At 36.9% G+C, this 25,114-nt stretch overlaps 1 protein-coding gene across 1 annotated transcript in view; it reads left to right on the forward strand.

Annotated features, from left to right (window-relative positions):
• The window catches only part of NPAS3 (neuronal PAS domain protein 3), a 616,659-nt gene that overhangs the window by 38,116 nt on the left and 553,429 nt on the right, over window positions 1-25,114 (forward strand).

Genomic DNA, 25,114 nt, shown 5'->3' on the forward strand with positions numbered 1-25,114 from the left:
AGGAGGAGGAGAGAGAATTGCATGATAAGATTTGTTACAATATTACTAACTCTCATCTAATTATGAGTTAATGAGACTCAATGTTTTACTTGAAATCCCCTGCCATCCTGTGCTTGTGTTTTTTTCTTTTAGTCAAAATCTTTAACGAGACTCTGAAAACCTTATAGGCTCAAAACCAAGGACACTTATACCTTGAAATTTATTGTTATTATCAGCATTTTATTATTTTTATTACACATCATGAGGCTTTTATTGCTGCAGTTGTCAACCCTTCTACACTGGGTACCTATTCAATGAATCCATGCAATGTCTCACACCAAGTGAGACACCACCCGTTTTTGCCTCTGACAGCATGAGAAGCAAAACAGAGAAAGGGCCATAATGTCCTCTGTCTGGACTCTCTGCAGCAAGTCACATCTGTACAACAGAATATTTCAGATGAAGAAGTTTTGCTGCATGTTTTCTTTTCACCATAATCTGAATGAATAATGAAGTTGCGTTTGATACACAGAGTTATTTGGGGAGATACCTAGAATATACCTGAGGTAAAACAAAAAGATGAAAAGAATTAGATTATTAGCTTTAAGTTTGCATATTGAAAATAAATACTAAGGTTGTGAGGATAGAACCATCAGGCAGACAGCAGGTGGGCCAAGCAGCAGGAGGGAAATGATACTGCACCTGCTCTGCACAATCAAAAAAAAAAAAAACCCTGGTAATTTTTGCATAAGACCTGCTTTTATTCTGTTATTTTATTTCTGTATTTTCTTAGTTCATCTTAAAATATTTAGGAGGGAGATCTGGAGATTTAAAACCCCTTTATGCTATGTAGGTTTCTATGTGTACATGTGTTCTTATATGTATCACTGTGCTACCTGAACATTAGTGTGGTGCTAAAATAGTAATAAACACCTTTTTTATTGTCCTCATGGAGATAGTCCACTACTGTTATTCCCATTTTACAAGTGAACAAAAACAAAGCACAGAAAAAGGTGAGCATCAATTCATGACTTAACTGTAAACATAATTTATGGGTTATAGCTCAATTGTGTAGAGGATGGAGCTAGTGCATAAAAATGGGTTTAGTTTCCTTTTGCTCTCTTGCATCTCTGCTTGTTCACTAACCCTGTAGTTCACTGAAGAATTTGCTGTCTGGTCTAATTTTAGTCAGATTTGAAACAGCTGCAGGGGTCAGAAAGTACATCATATATCAGTGTGGCAAAGGAAGGTGCTAAGCCTGGCCTTATTTTTCTTGTGCACCAAGCAGTAGAGAAGACAACAGCATACAAGCTCTAGGTTGGGTATGTGGTGCAATAGGATCAGTTTACAACTAGTCAAAGCAAGATTACCCAACTAAGTCATTATTAGGGCCATTGTATAGGGAACACCTGTAGTAAAGCAGATGGATTCTACCAGTAGGTTTGGCTTCAAACTGCTGGCTTCCAGAGCTGACTGTGAGCTATTAGGGGATGTTTCTAGAGAGATGGTTGATCTAAAAAATGCATGCAGGTTTTGGATGTTTGGTGTCATAAGAAGACTGTAGGGTTATAGGACTAGAGTAGGACTAGAGTTGAGTTATATATGGTAGGAATTATTTCATTCCTGTAGTGACTAATGAAGATGTTTTTCATTGGCCACCAGTGATTGAGGATTTCACTATGATAAAATTTACCTTGACTCAAAATCCTGTTTATCAAGGCTTGTACTTGGTCATAGATCTTTATAAGTAGTGTAGGTGATATTTTTCTGGTTTATACTTGTTTCATTCTGAAAGAGTTGAAGAATCACTGAAGAACTGACCATGACTAAAGATAGTAAACACACTGTTGTCTGACAACTATAACATTCTCAAACAGGAGAATCAACTACTTCTTTTAAAGGCGGTACAGAAACTGGCAGTTTAGCAGCAAACTGCAGCTGGCTTCAAAAGAGAATTATAGGTAGCTTGATTGGGTAGATTAACTAGGTACTGTATTATTCTCTAAATGAGAACTCTCATAATTTTTCTTCCAAGTGTGCAAAGTACATTTCATATGGTTGTTTAATCGTTGCATGCATATTGGTGGAAGAGCCCATTCTGTCTGAAAAAGGTGGCTCATATCCACCTTAAGGGAGTTCTTTATGAAATGGACTGCATAAATAACTGGTTTTTGAGGAAGATCCCCTTTATCTCCCAAGTGTACTGTATGTTTAACTAAGCTATCATTGTCATTCGGATTAGTTGATATGCCAATCCCAGTATTTGAAAGACAAGCTGAACATTGTGTCCATAGAAAGAAAAGATTAAACAAATTCTATGCAAATAACATTTTATACTTGTTTTTGAAGGTTTCATAGTAGATTGCAAAGCTATTACCAATACATTCATTCTTTTAGGCAGAACAACAGCAATCCTCTAATGTTAATTTAGGACAAGAAAGTAATTACAACAAGATGTTTAGAAGTTTGTTCCTTTTGTCAGTTATTTATAACTGTAAAACAGCTTTGCCTCTTGAAATATAGCAAGTGGGAGTGGAAAAAAAAAAAAGGTGAGCTTTTTATTATTTTTCCCAAATGAAAAATAAATATGTCATTGAGTAGGTATAAAACCTTTTTTGCAGAGCATACAGTAGTGTAGTTACAAAAGACAGACAGGTTACTGCAGATGGGCTGTTGTTTGGCTCTTTTGAACTTGAGCAAGGGGAGATTTCCCTTTGGTATAGATTCTCTTGCACAAGCTGACAATCGTTATGTTCAAGTGTGAAGAAAGTGTAGCTGCCCTAACTTTAGCTATTCATTGCTTGTGAAGTTCTAATCACTGAGTCAGCTGAAGATGATGTCCTATTTCTTCACGGGTCAGGTGCAGTGCTGGTAATAAGAATGAAAGCTTCTGTAACCTGTTCTGCTTTCTAAGATGCCTTATTTGTGAGTTAGAAAAAGATGAGAACATGGACCCAAAACTAGCAGTGAAGTATTTTGGGGGTTGGATTTTGGTGGTTTTTCGTGTGTTTTGGTGTTGGGATTTTGTTGTGTTTTTTTTTTTTTTCCTCATTTGTTTGGGGTTTTTAATTGTTGTTGTTTGGGGTTTTGTTGTTGTTTTCTGTGATAAACCAGATTCTAGCCTGTGTGTATGTGATTTTGTCTATTGGCTCAGGTATTATAACTGCCTCTGAAAATAAGATTAAGTCATATCCTGCTGCACCTAAATACCAATTTGCATGTCCTAGTCCTTAAGTAATCTCTCCCTCAGAACTTGTCATGGAAATATATATACATATTTTGTAGATATTTGTTTTTTAAACACTTGACCTTATAGGATTTGTGTTCTGAATGGCTTTTGATATATATGTCTTTATTTTCTTTTAGCTGTATTAAGTCTTTATAACTTAAATGATCTTTATCCTCTTTTTGAAAATATGTGTATTTCTGTTGGCATTATTTTATCTGTTAAAAAAAGTTAGTTTATATACTGCAAAATAAGGTTTTTAACATATTATATTTAAAGAAAAAAAAAAAGGCTATCGTGACACTTTGGATTCCTTTAAAACAGACAGTGATTCCCACCTCTGAGACTGTAAATCTTCAGCTTTCTGACAGGTCACAAGCACAGCCACACGGTGTAAACCTATAACTTTTAAGAGTATCACACAAACTGCAGACCACTGATCCCTGCAGAACTACGAAACTAAGATGTTCTGTTCGGTGGTTCTGTCATTGGTATTTCAGTGCATCATCCTTGTAAATTCGTCTCATCATTTGAAATCCTTGTACAGTTTAGGTGCAAGGACTGATAATAAGACTTTTTGTATTTTATAACAAAGGCATCTGAGGAAAGATGGAGAAAGTAATTGCTTCTTTTTGGGTTGTCATCAAAATACATGACACTATAGCTGAAAGAGAAGTCTGGTGTGCTATCTGTGCTACACTCCGAGGACTAAGTGCTTTCTATCTCTCACAATAGTAATGACAAGTAATTGAGGAGCTCTGCAGGATACAGAGAAAGTTTTAATTTGTGTGTTCTGAAGACTGATGAAAAGACACATCATATCTTCCTTTGGTTTGATAATGTGACCATGCTTGGTTTTCTTTGCCAGCACCATAGGCTTTCTGCTTGCTGTATGTCCGTAAAGTTACCCTTCTGGAAAGGAGGATGCTCTTCCTTCCTATTTCTTCAGCCAGCCTTTCCTGTTGCTTTTCTGCTCCATTTGCCAATGTTGACAAAAGCCATTGCAGATACTGGGTTGAACTGGTTTGTTTTGTGCTATATACTATAGGTTAGTAATTCTTACAGTAATAGTAATTCTTATATACATAAGCATCATTTGGGTGGGGGGAAGTTACTTTTACTTTGTAATAACATGTCATACTGATGTTTATGATATAACATTATAAAAGTAGTCTAATTGTTACTTGTGGGTCATATTAGCCTTCAACCAAAAACCAATAATAATATACATGCTTTAACTCTAATCCAGTGAATAATTTCATTGATTCCCATGCACTGCTCACCTACTAAAAAGTAAAAATGTTTAAGTGCTTTTCCAGACTGAAGTCTTTATCAGTAGCCTGCATATTATATATGGGTATTGTTCAGATACACAGGATATTCATGTGGTGAATTATTCCTTTATATTTGATAGGATTGAATAGTATTTTTGTATCTATCTGCTCTATTCATTTTTCACATGTTAATGACATTCATCTTGTCTGTCTGTGGCATTTTTAATGTGCCCATCACCAGAGTATCTGCCTGTCTCTTCCGCAAAATAAATGTCTCTCAAGAACAGATAGAAGCAGTAATGCATGTGTAATTATTAAAAAAAAAAGTATTACTGAGATGTAGTAGCCTCTCTTCCCCCACTCCGATACTTATTTTTCCTAGTGACAAAATCTGCAAGCACTGAGCAACAAGTTTATCAATTTGAACAGGCCAACTGCACAACTAAATGTATGTGAAACTTAACAAATCCCTCAGGGAAGCTGACTGTATGAATTTCCAAGTCTCCGTTGAGTTACTGAGGTGCGACATGGTGGATTGAACTTAATGCCTTAGGCAAGCACAGTCAAATAGAGAGTTTAAGATTTTGCTGTGTTCATGAAGGGATCTGCTGGTAGTTGTCTAAATTAAGCTTTCAGAAAAGAATGCAACACTATCATGAACTCTTTCCCGTGAATATTTTGGGAGGTTATTCTGGTTTAAAAGAAATCCAAGTAGGATTTCCTCTGTTTAAGCTTCATAGCAGTTGCAAAAAGATTGAAGTGTTCCCCCTACTAGGAACAGCAAAATACTAGAACAGAAATTTTTCATTTACAGTGTTCTGTCTGTTTTAAAGGCATAGCATCTTAGCCAAATATGGGATTCCTCACCTGCGTGGGAATTGACTCCTATGACCCCCTAGGTGCTGCTGGTGCAAAGACTATGGGGACTGCACACCTGCCCTGTGTTTCTCACCACCTCTTCCTGTGTGTATCTTTGTGAAGGGAAAATTGATCCTAGTGACTGATCTGGCTTTAGTGACCATTACGACCCTCTAGCAGCTAGCCTGAAGAAGCTGGCAGCAGCTTATAGAAAAGTCTGTAGACACGCTACAGAGTTTAGATAAGATCTGCAGTGACAGCAGTGCTTTCAGCTCACAGTGGTAAGAAAACTACTTACTATGTATGTGCTAAGAGTTGGAGAGCCACCAGAAGGGAATGGAAAGGAATGGATATTCAAGTGTGTGCGCAAATCCAAAGCTGGAGCTGCTGGTAGAGCTGAGTCCTGAGTAGGATTTGAGCTGCCTCAGTTATTGACAGTGGTGGCAAAGGGAAGAGGAGCTTCGGAGTTAAAAATCACTTCCTGTGTCTATGGAAAGAGGCTGGATTTCACTGTGTGCTGTTCACCTTCAGTTATGATTGGGATCTCCAGCAGTATTTCTTCTCTAGTGTGTATGCACAGAACTGTAAGTGATGCTGGGACTTCCAGCATCGCTCTTCTTTCACAAAAGACCCAACTCCTTGGGTCACTGTAGAATAAATAGTATATTTATAAGGTGGCCTGGTCACACAAAAAACACCATGCGCTTCTCATAATCTGAGGCAAGCATTCATTGGCTGGGGAGTGCTTTACTATTTTCTGAATTTTGTGTGTTTGTTGTTTTTTGAGTTTTTTTAACTTGTTCTCAGATATTTTTATTATCGTTCATTTAAATTGGCTAGGTGGCAGTTTCTGTTATTACCTCATGTAAGCTGGGCCAGGAAAATTAAACAATTGTATACTACTTGGATTATTAAAGGCGATATGGGGCTGAGGTGGCACTGTATATTTGCCAACTCTGTATTTGGACCATAATATTTCTTTAGATCGTTGAATTTCAAGTATTGATGGTGATCTCAGCTGTAGGATGAGCCCATGCTCATTTGTTAACCCAGGACTTCCAGCAATTAGCTATAGTCAAATAAATATCAGGGGATATAGGAATGATGCTGACCTCTTCAGATGAGTGATACGTTTACATTGACTCACTATTTTTTTAGTTAGATGATGGAAATTGATGAGTACATTTCTCATGCTGTCCTGGTCAGATTATTGGTCAAGTGTTGAACTTCAGGGCCAGGGGCCTGTCTAGCCCTTGATGTTACCTCAGAGTTTCAGGTTCCAAGGAGATGAGATACTGCTCCAAACCCTATAGGAATGGAGAGTTAGGCATACGAACATGCATATTTTGTATGTCTCCTATTGCTGAGAACAAGCAGTAGTCTGCCAGCACTGACCAATCCCTAGAGGTAATTACTATAATTCATTAGCAAAGCCTCACTTCCTGGATAATTTGAGTTGATTAGTAGGAACTTTGTTCTATCACCTGTTTTGGCTGAGCATTCAGTTACAGGTTTCAGACTCCAAAGACTTAATGGATTTACATGTAGAGCTTACCCGGCAGGGAGAAACAACTGAAATCTAATGCAACGTGTTACTTCTCATGTAGCCTTTGGAACTTGGTGCAAGGGTTAATCGGAAGGAGACTTTCTAACTCAAAATAGCAAAACTTTTTTCTCCTGTGCTTTCTTTACTTCTGGATCCTATGACCTTGTTATATCAACTGATTACAGCTGACTACTTTTGGAGAATTTAGAGTAATTTGTTTCTCAAATGCTAATAACATTGCAGTAGGTTGTAGATCTTCCTGAAAGAGAGCAGGAACTATGCAAGTTTTCTGTGTGACTGAGAACAACATTAGCCATTATTTTACAGGAAAAGAGTTATTGGTCTATTACCTATATGTGACTGAGAATGACCAGCGTTTTATTTGCTTATGCACTTTAGTAGGCAATAGTATGTAGTAGGAGCCTGTAAGTCATAAGGTTGTGGGAAGATCCCTGTTAAATCAGAGGATGTACCAATCCTATACCTGTAGATTTTGAGCAGGGTTTAGTGACTGTTCTTCCTATTTGTGGATTTCAAGTTCACAGAGTCATAGAATAACTTGGGTTAGCAGGGGCCTTAAATATCAAAGTTTGCCCTTCCCATTTTATGTTTGGAGTGAAGTATTGTTTGGTTCATCTGTATGTGGACAAATAAAACCCACAATATATAGCCAAATTTTGTTATTGTTAAGCTAATATGAATGACAGGCAAGATAGCTCTTCCCAGCATTGTTGCCTGAGGACATAACACTTCAATTTTTTACTTTCTTTTTTTTTTTTGTAATTTCCTTTGTTCTGCTTCTTATTCAGTTATAAAACTAATAAAAATTTTAGACTAAGATGTATGTTTTTGAAGAAAGGCTAGAAGTGCTCCCTTTCCTTCCAGAGTGATACTTTTGTGGAGGAGACAAACAGCATTGATGGACTTGATTTTAAGTATTAAGCTGGAAGTGGAACAACTTGATGTGAGGAATGAATTATTTTTTTTGATTTACATTAAAAGGGATCTATAACCCTTGAAGTACAGGAGTGTAATATTGACCTTGCATAATATTACTAAAGTAATTTTGTTAGGCTGCCTCAAGATATGTGGTGCATTAGGTAAGAAATCAGCAAGCACCAAAGTTATTTTTTTCAGAAAGGTATATTAGTGAATGCATAAACTTATAGGTGGTTCCACTGACAAATCATGCACACAATTTTTATATGAATTGAATTGAGTAATAAGTAATTTATACCTTATCTAATATGACAGAATATTGAATACCTTTGAAGGTATTGAATACCTTTGAAAAGATGCTAGGAATTCAGTACTCTGAATAGATTTGGTGGAGAACAGTCAAATACCTTTGATTTTTCTGGTTGTCACTTCTTATTTTTGTCAAAACTGCGTTTCACCGATGTTTTTTTGATATGTGCAGTAAGAAGACAGGAAAGGAAGAGTCACTGCAAAGAAAAGTTTTATTGCCGTATGCAGGTATTACCACATCTTTTATATCTCAAAACAAAAGAGTTCAAGTTTCATCAGTATTGGTAGACTTAGAAGTTTGTCATTAGGACTGAACTGCATTTCTTTGGGGTCCAGTGTATGTGGTGTTTTGCCTTGGGCTCTCAATATTTACTGCTGCAAGGACTATTGGCTGTCAGATAAGTCTGTATTGTGAGTTACTGTATTTCAATAAAGCTGTGGCCTTGGCCTTTAATCTGGTTACCAGAAATCTATGTTTTCTGTCTGTATAGTCCAGAGTGGCATTTGCAATGTAAGAAACATTTTAAAGATTTGCTTCCTTCTGGCAGATAAAAATGTTTTACCATCTTAGTGTTTTTTCCCTTAAAGAAGTATTCATCTTCAAATACTTAATGTCTTATACGAACAAGTAACCTGACTATCCTTGCACACCTTAACAGTATCCTGGCTTTAAAGAAAGGATTTTCCATTTTGTGAAAAAGACTTGATGTTATTCTTTCTTTCCATAATGGGTTTTGCATAAAGAAATTATCCAAAGTTATTGGAAAAGCTAATATTGCAGCAAATTGGGATATATTAATGCTTTTGAGCTTTGAAGTTTATTTCTGGTAACAAAAGCATTGCAATTTATTAATATTTAGTTAAAACTGAAATACTATGAAAGATAAGCAAAATATACATTTAATTTCTTTTTATACTAAAATATTAATAAAGTTATCTAAATACAGTATAATAGTATGTGAAGTTCTGATGTGGGGTTCTTCTGGAGCCTTCTGGCACAGGGAAGGGATGTGCCAGATGCAGAGCTTGCTGTAAGTGGAAACTAAATTAAAACACAGAGATAGAGGGGCCTGGAAGCTGGTAGAGTATGGTTCTGCCTTTCATCCACTGATAAACAGGTCTGGCTAGCTTTCCACTGCTAAAGTGATGCCAAGTTACATCCTGGACTACCCATGCAACAATTGTGGGAGACTTTTAGTTATTTGCAATACACCCTACCAGGCTTTGCTATATTCTCGCTACCTGTCTTATTCGTACTATGCAGTTAAAATTGACTGGCCTTATAAATTGTTTAACATTTAGAGCATTAGTAAATGGAAACTTTTCCAAAACTTTTATTTTAGGCATTTCAAAAGTTTCGTTTAATCTAGTGTGCAACTGACACAAAACACTGTATTATTATGAACAAGCTATTTTATTTGCAGCTAAGGGGCAATAAATAACAAATACTAATTCGTAACAGATTTTCTCATGATGAATTATTTGTAAATATTTCCCAAACATATTAGCTATTCAAAAGTTTCAATCACAATTTAAGTAAATTTAGTTCTTACTGACTTGAAGGTGCTAATTGTGAGACTACTTGGGATGTGAAATTTAAGCTCTTTCCATTGGGTTTCTGATCCATTTTATTCTCTGACTGAATAGATACCCGATTTTCAAAGTTGTATCCCAAATACTAGTGCTTACAAATTCTGCAGTAGGCAAAGCAGTTTCTTGTTCTTTAGACAGTTCTATCAGGAAATAAGTTTACCAGAGCACTGGTTAAGATCACAAAAACATTTGAATGTTATAGAACTGAAGATGATAAACCATGAAAGTGAATTTTTTTCAGTTTCTGCAGCTTGGGAACAGAAATATATGGAAATGAAATGGCTGCAAGTGAAGCAGCACACTATGGATAATCTATTCTGATCACTTTCCCAAATATGTTACCTTCCCAAGGACTTCTGTGTTGTTTCTCTTCTGTTCTCCTTCGGAGTAAACATTTATAAACTGCTTAATCCATTCTCAGCAAGTACATATAACTTTCATGGACACTAACGGTAATTACTTATGCTTAGTGCCAAGGAAATAGGACTTTTCTTAGGGTAAAATTAATTTAATTTGCATAAATTAATGTAATTGACAGGTCCAAAAATCCACTACTGTGCAATCCAGGACCAAAGTGTTGGGGCTGTCTGCAATGTGCAGCCTTTCATTGCAGAACCCTGAGTTGGAAGGGACCCATAAAGTCCTGGTCCTGCATAGGATATCTCAAGAGTCACACCATGTGCCTGAGAGTGTAGTCCAAATGCTTCTTGAACTCTGTCAGGCTTGGTGCTGTGACCACTTCCCTGGGGACCCTGATCCAGTGCTCACCCACCCTCTGGGTGAAGAACCTTTTCATAATATGAAGTCTAAACCTTCCCTGGCGTAACTTCAGACCAATTACTCAGGCTCTTTCACTGTTCACCACAGAGAAGAGATCAGTGCCTGCCCCTCCTCTTCCTTTCATGAGGAAGTTGTAAACTGCAATGAGGTCTTTCCTCAGTCTCCTCTTCTCCAGGCTGAACAGACCAAGTGACCTCACCTGTTCTTTGTCTGGCTTCACCTCTAGGCCCTTCACCATCTCCATTGCCCTCCTTTGGAGGCTTTCTAATAGCTTTGTATCTTTTTTATATTGTCACTATTTCTTATATGACTTTCAAGTAATTTCTCTTAAAGGTCTCTTCCAACTGTGACAAATCTCTGATTCTCTCCTTCCAGTTGCTTGGCCCTATTTGCCAGTCTCTAGCATTTCCATGGCTACCATTTGGCTAGTTTTCAGGTTTTTGACTAATTTTCCCATTGCCTTTCTGTCAGATAGTTTGTCAGTTTGTGCAGCTTTCAGATGCAATGCATCCTATTATTAATGATGGTAGGGTTCAAGAAAGTGCACTTCATTAAACTTGAAAAATTAGTAGGTAGCTTTCTGTAGGAAGCAAGTGCATGGCACAGTGATGTGAAGGCAGTAGACAGTTCTTTAGTGAAACATTCAAAAGGACTAAACACTAGCTTTCCTAGTGCAAAGAAATAAAGTTCAACACAAGTCTGGTTTAACTAAACGTGAACTCTTTAGTGACTTAAAACTTGAGGGATGTTGTCAAAAGCTGAAACTGGGTCAGTTTGTTATGGATGGGTAAAAGAATGGTATGGGCAAATGGAGATAAACTCTGAAAGACTTAGGCACAAAGTGGAATTCAACTATAAGAGACAAAGCACTGAGAAAGGAAGAATGAGAAAAAAGGGCTTGGTCATTGCTTAGTGAGCAGGTAAGAGACCAACAGATGCCTTGGCATTCTTAGAATAACTTGTTAACTTCTTGCTGCTTAATTTTCACTGGAAGTAGTAACAGACATGAGATTTCTTACTGTTAAAATCTATGCCAAAGTTTGAGAAGCTCAGCCATCCATATAAAAACCAAAGGAATGAAAAATACCTAGGTAAGTAGAGTTGCAGTGTGGGGATTTCTTTGTTTTGTTCTAATTTAACAACTAATGATATTCAAGAGTAATTGAAAACTGGTCAGGCAGCTAACATACCTGACAGCATCATCTATGAAAACTGTTGGAGAACTGGTAAGATTCCTAGCATACTAGCAGGTGTAGAGCTGTGCTCAATTCGACACGAGTTAGATGCCTAAGTTAAGACTCTAGGCTTCAAATAGTGACTAGAGATAATTCCAGGCTCCTAGTGGAGTCAGGGGGCTCCTCTGACAGTGTCTTTCCTTATCAGAAATTCTTGTTTAGGCATTTAATTGGTTTCCTGAAGAAGGTGTCTATGACTACTGTTTTTTCAGCCATTCTTCTCTTTAAACCTTATTGACCCAATTAATAGACCAATCAGCAAACTTCATCTATTGGAAAAATACACATTGCTCATAAATATCTGGAAGAAGTCCACACGACTCCTTCAATAAACATAGTGTCAACAAGTCTACCCTACAGTAATAGGATAAGCACACATTATAGGAAGCAGAGAAACAAAATGTGACATATATTTTAATAAAATTCTAGCTTTTAGTAAATATCTTAGTTTTGACATTCTTTCTTCATCTGTTCTATGATAAAGATGATGATGATGAAATTACCGTAAAGGGGTTTTGTTGATGATTGAGAGGAAAGTCATAATCAGATGGACAGCCTAGAATTCTTACATAGGTACCAAACTGATGCCCTCAACTAAGTAATGTGAGCACAGTTTCAGTGTGGACATGGTGGGATGCCTTCAGGACCTGGTAACGTTTTTCTTCACTGATACCTTGGATGAAGAAATAGGAAATATTTATTAAATTTGTAGTTGTTACCTAGAGCTACTTTCAGAAGGAAGGTCTGTGTGCATTTTAAAGCATAGGATTAGAATTCCAAATTATATTGATAAATTGAGGAAATAAAATATATACAGTTATATAAGGGAAGTGCTAAACTTCATGATGCTAAAATTTTAAATACTTGGTGAGATGACGATCTAGAAGAAAAAGCATCTTGGGGTCCTGGTAGTTGGTAACAAGCTGAACTCAAGGATTAGTGTGGCATGTTAATACAAAAACAAAGATTGGATCATAGGACAAGGAAATGGAAGAAAACCACATCTTTTTTTCTCAATCTCATACAAGTGTGTTTCTAACACTGTGAAAGGTCAAACAAACTCACTTCTGGGTACTAGTAATATACAGAAGGCAACAGCTTCTTGAACTGATTTGGGTGTGCTTCCCAGTCCTTGTAATAAGTACCATCTCAAACTGACTCATTTTATTGATCCATTCCTTCATAAAAAGAAAATATACTGGTGTGCATATCTATGCTTTGTTCAACAGCTAATAAAGTTAGCATTAAGTTATGTACTGATGTGTAGACTCCTCATAAACACTAATTCTGTTCATGGTACTTCACAAGTATGCAACCTTCTTATTAGCATTATAATGCTGATCACATTCTATTTATATATGTACTGTGGCATCAGTGTAGCATGTAAGTGTAAACTGCATGTGTATTACAAGTGTTTTCCCATGGGTTTGGAATTTCAAGTGTTTTTTGATTTTTTTTGGTTTTTGTTTTTGCACAAGGGAAAAGCCTGTAAGACTTCTCTTCAACTAATGGCACAACATGACTTGGGAGATGATGCTAGAGGATCCTTCTAACTGTTTTCCTTGTTTTCTGTGATAGGGTTTAAAGTTCTAAAGGCCACTCTTGCATCTGAGCATCTGCTGCTCCTTTCTGTTTGGCTATAACATGCTTGTCTTATGATATACTTCTATTTGGATATATTTGTCTTACGGTTATTTAGAATAGATACAAACAGAACAGTTCTGATTTGTGAGAAAGTGAATATTTATGAAGATCTTGGAACAGAATTAAAATATTTGCTGTTAGATATGAATTGGTTCTCTGGTTTACTACTGTGGGAAGCTTTGGAAAAGATTAAATAAAGCTCAGGACTAATCAGTAATGGAATTCAAAAGTGGAAAAGACCAGTTAGATCACCCAGTGTTTCTGCCTATATGCAGTGAATTTTCTAGTCTACTTTCTCCTGTTGTAATAATCAAAAGCTAGTGGGTTTCTGCCATCTACCCTGTCAGGCTGTTCTATTGCCTAATACAGTCAGCTTTTAGGAAGATTATCTGATGATGCCTATGTTCATTCTTTTATCTTATTCTTGTGTTTCTCATTGTTCCTTGTTTCCACTTAAGTGGATATTATTTTTCCATTAGATCATTTTAAGTGGTCCTTTGCAATTATAGCATAATGTTCCTGTGTATCAGTGGAGAATCCATGTGTATTTGCCTAAACTTTTGGTATTCTTTGTGTGCTTGTGTATGCCAAAGCTAGGTGGAAGTCATAAACTGCAAATGTAGCAAGTTTCTAAAAATGTGGGCAGGTATCTTTGCAAGTTCAGTTTTGAATCACTGGGAGGACTGATCAGGGCATAGCTGTTGGTATAATAGGCAAAGTCTCTTCCTCTTTATGTAAGAAAGATGTGGTTTTTAAAAAGTGAAATGTTCAATAATCAATATGCTCTTAAAAATCGACTTTCTATATTTGCCAAGCCACCTGAGTATCATAGGCAGTAAGAGAAAGCTTTTTAATGACAGCTGGGTAATAGTGATCAAAAGAAAGCTGCAGCAGTGCTGTCTAGAAAGATGGGTCACTGCATTCAATTTGTATTTGTTCAGTGGTTAGGAAACTGATGCCTTTGGAAGTTATTTGAATGTGTTGAGTGGAAGGGTTAAAAGAATTTGAGCTGTAAGCTTAAGGGAGTTTTGAAGAATAAAACCAAGTTTTGTAATTCTGTTGAATGCTTATGAAGTAAAAAACCTTAGACCCCATGCTCTAGATTCTAGTCTTGTACTTGGGTGCCACCTTCATTTCCTTCTTCTGCAAAACCTGAGAAACATAGGCAGGGATTCAGAGAATGATATATGTCTTCATGGAAGATTAGGGCCTGAGCTATTTTATCAATCATTCTGAAGTATTTCTACCAATGCTGTCATCATAAGTTTCCCTATCTCCAAAATTATTGTGATCCCTTTACTGTAGTGGTACCTTTTATAAAGTATCGTGGTGGCTAGATCACGAAACGATCTACAGAAATCTAGAAACAAAACCTTTTTTTAACTTTTGGTAGAAACCACAATATTTTGATGATTTTCCCTACATATTGGTAATAATTGGTAATAATAGTCATAGGGTGTGGGAGATAGTCTGAGACATTTACTTCTGTATGTCTAGTGCTGACAATCTGCAAGATGTAGCATGTTCTCTGGCCTCTGTCTAGCAACAATTTAATTTCTTACAATTTGTATTTAAAAAAAAAACACCCAAAACCAAAACCAGCCCAAACACCCCAAACTCCATGTGATTATTTGAAATCTGATAAAGGTTAGTCCATTAAACAGCACATTATTATTTTTTCTGTTAAGAGAATAAACCTGTTGAACTGGAAGAAAGCAAATTTGCTCTTACTTATTTATTGGATGGAGTAACCAATGGCCTTTTAAAGGAATGAATTTACGTATAACAAATGATGTGCATTTGTTCCTTCTATGCCATGTTAACTTTATGGGTTAAATTGATTTCTTAGAATACCAGCAAGCCATATATTCATAAATCCACAGTTGGGATAAAATGGGGGGTTTCCCCCTTATTTTCGAAAGTGCAAAATGCTGTAATGCTCCTTAGGTTTGTACAGTGGTATCTCATGAAATTAAGATCATAATACTAGAATCAGTTATTACTTTATTGTGGTTTTAATTACAAATTATTTACCCTTTCTTGAAAAATAATTGTCTTTTTTGTAAATGACAAGTACCATGATGCTGATTTTCTCGTGTCCTACACTCTATATGTGTGTGTGCATGTGAAGGTTTTTTTCTTTTTTAGCATTGGTACTTGGAGCATAACATTACGTTTAAATAGTGTCCAATGTGAAGTGGCATATTGCAGATTTTTTTTTTTACTGTCATTTAAAATGATTACATGGAATACAGGACTGTAGATAAATAGGTCTTATTTTACTTGATTTATTTTGCAATAAATCAAGTATGTAAGGGAAATGCGAGTGTGTGGATTCTCCTGACTATATCTGTGAAACCCCACTGATGGCATTGGGGCACTATCAGTGGGATTGTGGAGGTGTAATTTGAGTATACTCTAGAAGTTGAGTAGATGAAGCCAATAATGTCCCAGTGGTCCTTTGAATTTGGCCCCATGAAATTAATTTCCACCTCAGCTTGTACACAGAATAAATTAATTCATACAGACCCAGTACTGCTCTCCTATAATCTGTGTAATTGCTTGTTTATGCCAGCACCTGGTAGGTCTCTTTATCTCTGAACTTTTGTGCTCTGCAATATTAGCTTGTCTAAGGCTGTAAAATTAAAAGTTACTTAAGGATTTTATTGAGCTGAAGGGATTGTGTTTTTCAGCCATAGAGGGTTTGTTTACTTAGCAGTGATTCAACCCCACCCAGTTGTAAGGCCAGCCCAAGCTGTTATCACACAATAGGACTTGGTGTTTGACCATAACTGCACGTCTCACTCAACAGGCAATCAGCATTTTAATTAGTGATTAAAGGAAAGTCATTGTACTCTAGCTGCTTTATCACAATAGCTTAATAATTTTGTGTTGAATAAATAGATAATGCAAAAGGGAAACCTCCCTCATAATGTTGTTGTCATTAAGAGCTCTTTACTCATTTGTGTATGTATTAAAACACACCTGACATGAATAGAGGTAATTATAATTACTGCAGGGTTTTTGGCAGATTAGCTGACATTTTTTTCATTGTAAACCTTTTCCTTTATAATGCCACTCCAAAATGAATGCAGTATTTAAAAGTTCAGATAAAGGTAAGTAGTGGTGGCTCTGACTCACCAAGCTGTGTGGATGTGAATGATTGATTTGCTGTGTGCATCACTGGAATTAGGTAACTTGCATCATGACTGTGATGTACTGTGTAATTGATGCAAGCCCTTTCATAGCATTCTTAGATTGAAATCAATATTTATTTTGAGTGCAACAAATGTAATAAGCTGCATTTCTTGTATAAGCATTGGTCTAGCTTCATTTTTAGTTCAGTTTTGTAAAATATCGTTCAGAAGCAACTGATACACGTTTTGGTGTGGTGAAAGAATTAGTTAAAAGAATATAAACAAGATATGGAAAACAATCTAGTCTGAAGCTAAGAGTGCAAAGTTAATGTATCCTTTTTATTATGAATATCCTGACAGCTTATTAATGATTTTATTTATTTACTACTACAAATATTCTTCATCTGCATATCACATAAATGGGAACTATGCGTGGATATGCTTCACTATACTTTTATCTATACTAACAGTGAATCCTAAAACATGTAATAGTTTGGAGACAAATAAGAAAATCTCGCCTTCTATGTACCAGATAGATTTTTCTCAAAGTTAATAGGTTATTGCAAAATTATAGTGCTGTAAATACACAACTTTATTTACAGCAAGGATACACCTTTGATCTTGGGATAATTCATATGAGCGTTTTCGGTTTGATTTTTATTTTTCTTTCTTTTGGGTTAAAACCACTCTAACTTGTAACAAACCGATACTTTGCAAAGGATTTATACACCCAGTTTGATTACTTAGTTTTGAGGTGTGTGCCTATTGTCATGTGTCATGATTGCTAATTGTTAAGTTCAGGTATTGAAGTTCAGAGAGCTGTGAGAGCAGGGACTTTTGAGATCTCATTGCTTCATGATGTGCTTTTGAGTGTTAACAGTTCTTGTTCTAGGAGTCAACACCCACTACATCCATTTGATACTGTTGGTAATCCTCTCTGCTGGCAAATTTGGTGTGTTGAAACAAGCTCACACCACACCTGACTCAGTAAAAGATTCTCTGAAAAGATCTCTGAAATAGATACAGTGGTAATTACCATTAGATTCTTTTATAAGTCTTGTTAAAACCATTTTGCATGTTATATGCTTGAAGGTATCAGAAGAGTTATGTGAACCATGATGGACATGTTTCATGAAGAGAGTGTGCATATTTTGTTTGACCTCCCTCACCACCCCAACAATTCCCCCCCACACCTAACAGGTTAAGTCCACGAGACATTTAGACTTTTTTTGGTGTTGAAGTAGGAGTTAACTGCTATTGATTTATTTTTTTCCCCATAGGCTATTGTTAGTGGGGTTGTGAGGCATGAGTTACTTACCACATATATTGCTTTATAGGCTTTTCTGAAATATCATGCAAATACCTTAAATGCTTAGAGCAGAGGGACAGTTGAATATTTGACGTAAAGACTGGATGGCCAACATGAGGAATAAGAACAGTAATGGCATCAGATCAGGCACACACATTCCAGTTAGACGGAGATAGAAAAGGGGATTGTTAACTCCACTTATGTAGATTTAGAAATGTGGCTCATATTTACAGACTTCGTTTTTTTTTCAGTAACTGGAAGTCTTTCAAGACTTCCCTTCAGTACAGAGAGAGTCTAGACTGCCTTCCTATTTTGTTCCATGGTAATATGCACTTTAATTGAGTGTAACAAGCAAAGGCAAACAAATAAAACCCAAATAAAACCCCAACTGAGTTGTGCTTTATTTTTCGGGGAACAAAACAATTCAACAAATCTGAGATCTTTCTAACCTGCTTGTCTTGAAACTTTTAATAACATTTCATACAGTCATGTTAAAGGTTGGACGGGACCTTAAAGATCATCTAGTCCCCTAACCCACTCTCTCATGGATAGGGACCCTCCCATTAGACTGGGTGCTCAAGGCCTTATCCAACTGGCTTTGAGCACATCCCTGGGCCACCTGTTCTAGTATCTCACCACCACTCACAGTAAAGAATTTCTTCCTAATATCTAACCTAAATTTTCTCTCATTCAATTTGTACACATTACTCTTTGTACTATCACTTACAGTTCCTGCTGAAGAGTCCCTCTCTGGCTTCCTGGTAGGTCTGCTTCAGATACTAGAAGGTTGCTATGAGGTCTCCATGCAACCTTATCTTCTCCAGGCTGGACATCCCCAACTTTCTCTCCCTGTCTTTGTGGGGGGAGGTGTACCAGTCCTCTTATCAACTTTGTGGCCCTCCCCTGAGTTGCTCCAAAAGTTTCATGATCTTGTGTTGATGGCACCAGAACTATGTGCCAGTACTATGGGTGGAGTCTCAAAAGAGCAGAGTAGAGGGGACAATCACCTCCTTGACCTGCGGCCACTCTCGTGTTGATGCAGCCAGGACACGGTTGGCTTTCTAGGCTGCAGGCACACACTGATGGCTTGCATTGAGCTTTTCATCAACCATCACCCCAGAGTCTTCTCTGCTGGGCTGCTCTCCATCACTGCTCTACCCAATCTGTACGTGTATACTGGGATTGTCGTGGTGGAGGCCTTGCATTTGTTTTGCTGAACTTGATGAGGTTCCATCAGCCCACCTCTCAAACATGTCAGGTTCCTCGGATGAAAAACTCTTTCAAATTTCAAATGTATTTGTGATTATATATGCTTAATAGAAAAGACATATATGGAATAGATGATGGTACAGTGCTAAAAGTTGTGAAGTCAGTCATAATCTCCCTTTTTCATAGGTTTGCATTCTCAACAACTGAATTATCTTGGTAAATATCAGCCCACCTTTAGGGCGCTCCTGTAATTACAGTATTGTTTAAATGTTACATCCGTGTAACTGCATCTAGCAATATTCGTGATGTAAGTCACATAGCAGCATATTAAGTGTATGGTAGTTCATATAGCAATGCCTACAGCTGTCCAACATAGAAAATTTTTGGATACAAATCTGAGCCTCAGTTGTCAGTTTTAACAAAACAGCTCAACTGAGAACTATCAGCTTACAGCTACAGACCATCAGGTCTGCCAGCTTCCAGCGTGGCCATTAGAACTGCTCTAGTTGGACTCTATCAAAGCTATGGACCATCATTGACAAGAAGCAGTCTGGAGGTTTCAGAAACAGATCTGCCTGATCTGCCTGTGGTAGTCACTTCAGATGTAATTGTTAGGGGTCAAACCATTCTGGCAAGCCGAGAAAACAATGTTAGCATTACTTGTGAATTCAAAGATGGCTTCTGACATAGCTTTTTGGAACTTAATATCTTTCAGTCTAAAGTGCTAGCTGATCTCTTCACACCGGCCCTGCCCCTCCTCCTCACCCCTATACCCCCCCCCCAACATATTGTATTTTAGCTGGTTCTTAGTTAGCGGTACTTTTTTTCAGATTGCTAGTGAACATGTTGCTGTGGAGGTTAGTGTTGTCAGGTATTTACAATCATATCTTCTTTCCTAAGTATTAGAGCAATGCTCTCTGAGACCGTGTCAATATATGCATTTGGAGTGATAGGTAAGTTAAGGCATTTTTTAGTGAGAGGATTCATACAGAGAATGATGTTGGCCCATTTTGGTGTCATGGCCAATATCCATTTCTTGCTGAAAAAAGAACTGGAAGAATAGAAAAAAATATGCCAAGTTCTGTACAGAGTACCAACCAAACTTGCAAGTCAGACAATTTTATGCTTGCTATCTAACTTATCTTTGTACCTCTTGCATACTATAGAACACATCCCCAAAAAAAAAGAAGTCAAGTCTCCTGTGAATGACACTCATAAATGTGAAGTGCAGTTGTATATCAGGACTCTTACATTGTCCTTGTTACTGGAAACAGTGATGGGTGGAGCTTTTCCTGTGTAGTGACAGGGATGAGGTATTGTAGTCACTACCACCTCTGTAAATGCTTGATTCTAAAATACACTATTCCAAATAGTATTAAACTATGTGGTGCTACTGTGATTCCTGATATTAATTTACGATAGCAGTTGGGTGCCCTGGTTGTGCCTGGCTTCATCAGGTGAGTTGTGTCTCTGTCCTTCCCAGTCTTGCCTTTAGCTGAAGCAATGCCCTGCGTCTGGAGGTGAATCAGGAGGGAAATGAGGTAAAGGAAGAGCACTGCAGGGAGAGGTGGCTTTTATTCCAAACTGGAAGGACAGAGCTGCCCTGGAAGTGGATAACACTGAGATGTAGATCCTATGTGATTATGATGTGAGAGACAAGGAGGTTGGGAAGGAAACGAAAGCCATGCCTTTGTGCTGTGCATCTCCATGATGAACACCCTAGGCACAGATCCTGTATGGCTGACATGTAGGTCAGCATTCCAGAACAACCAGATTGCGAGCTTAGAAAGTCAAAAGTGGAAAAGGTCCCTGGTAGGATGTGCAGTTCCCTGACTCTCCACTGACTTTTTTCCCAGCCAGTTAAATTAGCATATGACAGTTATTCTTTTCAGTCGGTAGTTCATTTTCATATGCTTAAAGGCTAGAAATATCTCTCTGCTGCAGAAAGCAGCTGCACATCTGGGAGAGGTTTTAGTGTTGGTGGATTTACTTGCAGTCCAGGGCTAGCTGTCTTCCCTCATGAACCGTGTGACAAACTCATTTTTTTTTAAGAAAAAAAATAAAATTGGCATACAGTTGACATGATGTTTGTAATGACCGTTAGCCAAACTGTTGCAGAACTGCATATATTCTCTGCTCTGTTTCTTTTGGCTTGAGGGTTTTTGATGTAATGAGCAACCTCTGTAACACTATGCGAAATAAAGCATAGTTGTCTCTACGGTCACATTAGTAGTATACTAGATTTACTCTACAATGTTATGTGCATACTCAATACCTGTGAGATGCGTGTAACATCGCAGAAGCTTTCTAGCAATGAATTGCTAAACCAGTTGTTTAGATGGGTTTTCCAATAACTGTTTTGTATCCTTAGTACTGTAATCACTTCGGGCAGACAGTAGTAGATATGTGAGACTCATGCTCTTTGTAATACCTCTAAAATTAGTTTAATAGTATTTCATAGTTGTATTAAGTAACATCATGATACGTTTTGGCATCATAAGTCAAATGTCACCCTGCATTCTTGTCTGCTGGATGACACGAATATATATGTGTGCAGAGGAAAGGTTCATCATCTTTTTTACTTTTTTTTTTTTAAAGTCACTCACATGACTTGGGTGTCTCTTAATTGGTGACCTCTTTCCTCTGCAAATAGCAAAGAAGGGCAGGATTGTAGACTCCTGTTGTCCCTCCTTCCTGTTGTGGTCTTTTGTAGTGTTCTTCCTGTTGTGTATTCCTGCTGAGATTAAACACAGTGGCAACATGCCAGTCTATTTTGGGGAACCTGCCAATTTGGGAGGAGATGTTCATTGTGATCTGGTCCATGTCTTCCTTCCTAATAGTAAATGGATAACTGTTACCTAGCTGACATAGCCAGTTTTATGCGGAGTACATATCTTATTTCTATTATTTAATTGGATCATCCTGGTTGGCTTTGCTTGATGTGATGCAAAAGGATCGGTTTTCTTCAGCTTCTTAGTCAATTTTTATGATTTCTTTTTTTCTAGTGTACAGTTACATTAACAGAAAACATATGATAATTTTGACACTGAAAGAAGGTAGCTGCAGAATTTCATTGCAGAACAGAATAAGATCTTGAGACCCTTAAACTATGGAAACATTATAATAAGTTCTTTTTTTAATAGGGCTGCACTACTGATGTCGAGTTACAAGACAAGGTATATTTTCATGAACAGTAGCAATCTGTACATATTAGCTGTTCAAATCCTTTTGCAAATATGCAGATTCCAGTAGTCCTTTTCCACTGTAGCTATTAATGCAGATGCTATTTAGTACTAGTGCTATTTTCCAGAATTATCAACAGTTAATCAACATGCTATCCTCCTAAGCTAAACTTTAACCGTGCATGTTGTATTAATATAAAACAGATCTATAAATGATATGAAATGTATAAACTAGTTTATAGATCTATTAATAATATGTAATACATTTTTTTTTTTAACATTAACACAAATCTTTTAGACACTTGCTATATAAAATGGTATTCTCCAGCTTTAGGCTATTACTATTCTCAAAAAATTAGGAAGTTCTTCTTGGAGATTAAGATCCTCTCTACCAAATGTATAAACCACAACATGAAATACGGTCATATATTCTATTGGAGCTGACATGCTGCTAGTTAGTACTTCATGTCAGCTCTCCTCTTCCTAGACCTAAGACACAAACAAAAATTAGTTTTAAATCTGAATGTTTACAAGATAAAACCAAATGGATTGGATTTTTTAAGTGTACATCTGAACAATTCACTGTGTTTTATATTTTTGTTTTAATGAGCTTGAAATTATTTACTTAGATTCTGTCCACTTTGTTTGGGTTGAACCAAAGCCTGAGGTGGAGAGATTCCTTTTATTTAAATCGTATGTCGTCACTGTGACTTCTCTGAAAATATATTTATTGTCACTTAAATCCAGGAGTCACTGTCAAAGTTCTCATATGCAGTTTAAATTTTTTGACATGCTGCCAAAACCAGTAAGGTCTATGACATGCATTCCACACAAACTTCTTCATCATTATCACATCTGAATTATCACTCTGATAAAATATATTGTGCCTGTGTCTGCAGAACCCTCTCTAATTCTCTGGTTTCTCATTTTACATAGAGGAGAAGTTTCTTGTCATGAGCACTCTGGCTAGGATAACACTCAAAATTTCTTAATTATTATATATTGTAAACTGTCAAATGGCATTTATTTTTGGCAGGCAGTACTGCAACTGTCTTTTTAATCAGGTTTTACAACTTCATAAACATAGAGTTTCAATTACGTGGGAACTAGAACTGAAAGAGCATACTCTGTTAGCTATTTGGATGCAAAACTGCATGTGACAGTCTTGCCTAGTGTAAGAACATCGTGAGTCCTGTTTGGTGTGTTATTTTGTTTATTTTTGTCTTTTTGTTTTGTTTATGTTTTTCTTTTTTTTTACTTTTTGTATGTATGTGTGTGTTGGTGGTTTGGGGTTTTTTTTTGGCGTGTGTGTGAAGTTTTAGTTTTGTTTTTTGTTTGTTTGTTTTGTTGGTTGGTGGGGTTTTTTTTTTGCTTCTTTAATATTGTGTCAGCTCCAGGTTAGAGATACAGGAGCTCTTCAAAGAAGTTTTAATTTATTGTGTATTTCTAATGACAAGTGCACAGTGTCTTTTTTGAGCCATGTCATGGGTGTTTGTGGAGCAAATGGTGGGTCCACTTTTTTTGAGCTAGTTCCATGCATATATATTTTGATGCGGCAATATTTCATTCTGGTAGTTGGTGTTATGTGTTTTACTGGTCAAAATAGGACTGACCACACAGCAAAGCAGCAAGCCACACAGAGTTGGGGAGAAAACAGTGCAGTGGGGAGAAATTAAAAAGTCATCTACACATAGAGTAGTCACCATGCGTGCATGTAGGCATCTTTCATTTAGAACATGTAATTTCTTACAACCTATTTTTTGATTCTTTTAGTGTGCTGTATTACAAATACAGCACTGCTGCAGGCTCTTTGAAAGCTGTGCCAAACTTGTGCCAACTCTGCCTTCTCTTCAAGCGGTTTTAACTGTCTCTGAATTATATTGCCTTTCAAGTATGCTTGATAAATGAAAGTCTGAAATGATGTTTGTGCTGCAGCTTAAAAATATGCATACTGTAAAGCTATTCAGAAGCAAGGAATTGAACCTGCACATTGGTTTTCAGCCATTCAGCCAAAGGACACAAAGATGATTGATTCAGTCTAAATTTTTATAGAACTAACTTTAATGGTGAGCACAATCACACTCTGTGGTGATTGTTTTCAGTATTGCTTTATTAAGTTATGTAATGGCAAGAGTTCAAACTCCAGAGATTGTTGAAATGGTAGATTTAGAAACTACGTTAGAATGCTTGTCAGTAACAAGTATACGAGCTTTCAAAGCACAGAGATTTTTACGTAGATATTGCTGCAGCTTGTGATTTTATTTAAATAGTTTGGAGGTTTTAGACTTAATACCCTGCTTTTAAAAAATGTTTTAAAATCTTGCTTTATTCCCCAAAGATTTGTTTTCTGCTGTTGCGATTAGATGATGACAGCTAGCTGCTTTTAAAATTGATCAGGAAGTATTTGGCAGTCATTCAGTGTTGTAATAGCACTTTAATGGATATGAGCTATTCACCCAGATCAGACTCAATGTCAAAACAGGCGAAAATACAGCTGTCACTCTGGACAAGAAGTTACATATATGCAAGCAGCTGCTAATAATACTGGAAAGAAAGCCTTTAAAGGTGCATGTGTGTATATGCATACATGCTGCTTCTACATATGTAGACACCTCGTAATAAACATACCAGAGACATTATTTTCTGGCCACGGGTGTGCTTAGGAAAAGAGAAAAGTGAAGCATATACTCTGACCTTTGATGAAGTTGAGATAAGTTCATTACATGCTGGCGGACTCTTAGGTTGTTTTCGAGTAAGAACCTCTGAATGATGTGTTGCTAGGATTGTGGTGTAAATTTTCTGTTTTAACAAAATTATGACTTTGTTGTGGCTCCTCATTTAATGCACGTGTTGTGCTGTTGATTTCAGTGGAACTTTGATCAGAATGCAGTGGC

This window comes from Chiroxiphia lanceolata, chromosome 6, assembly GCF_009829145.1.
Source record: "Chiroxiphia lanceolata isolate bChiLan1 chromosome 6, bChiLan1.pri, whole genome shotgun sequence".
Lineage (NCBI taxonomy): Eukaryota > Metazoa > Chordata > Aves > Passeriformes > Pipridae > Chiroxiphia > Chiroxiphia lanceolata.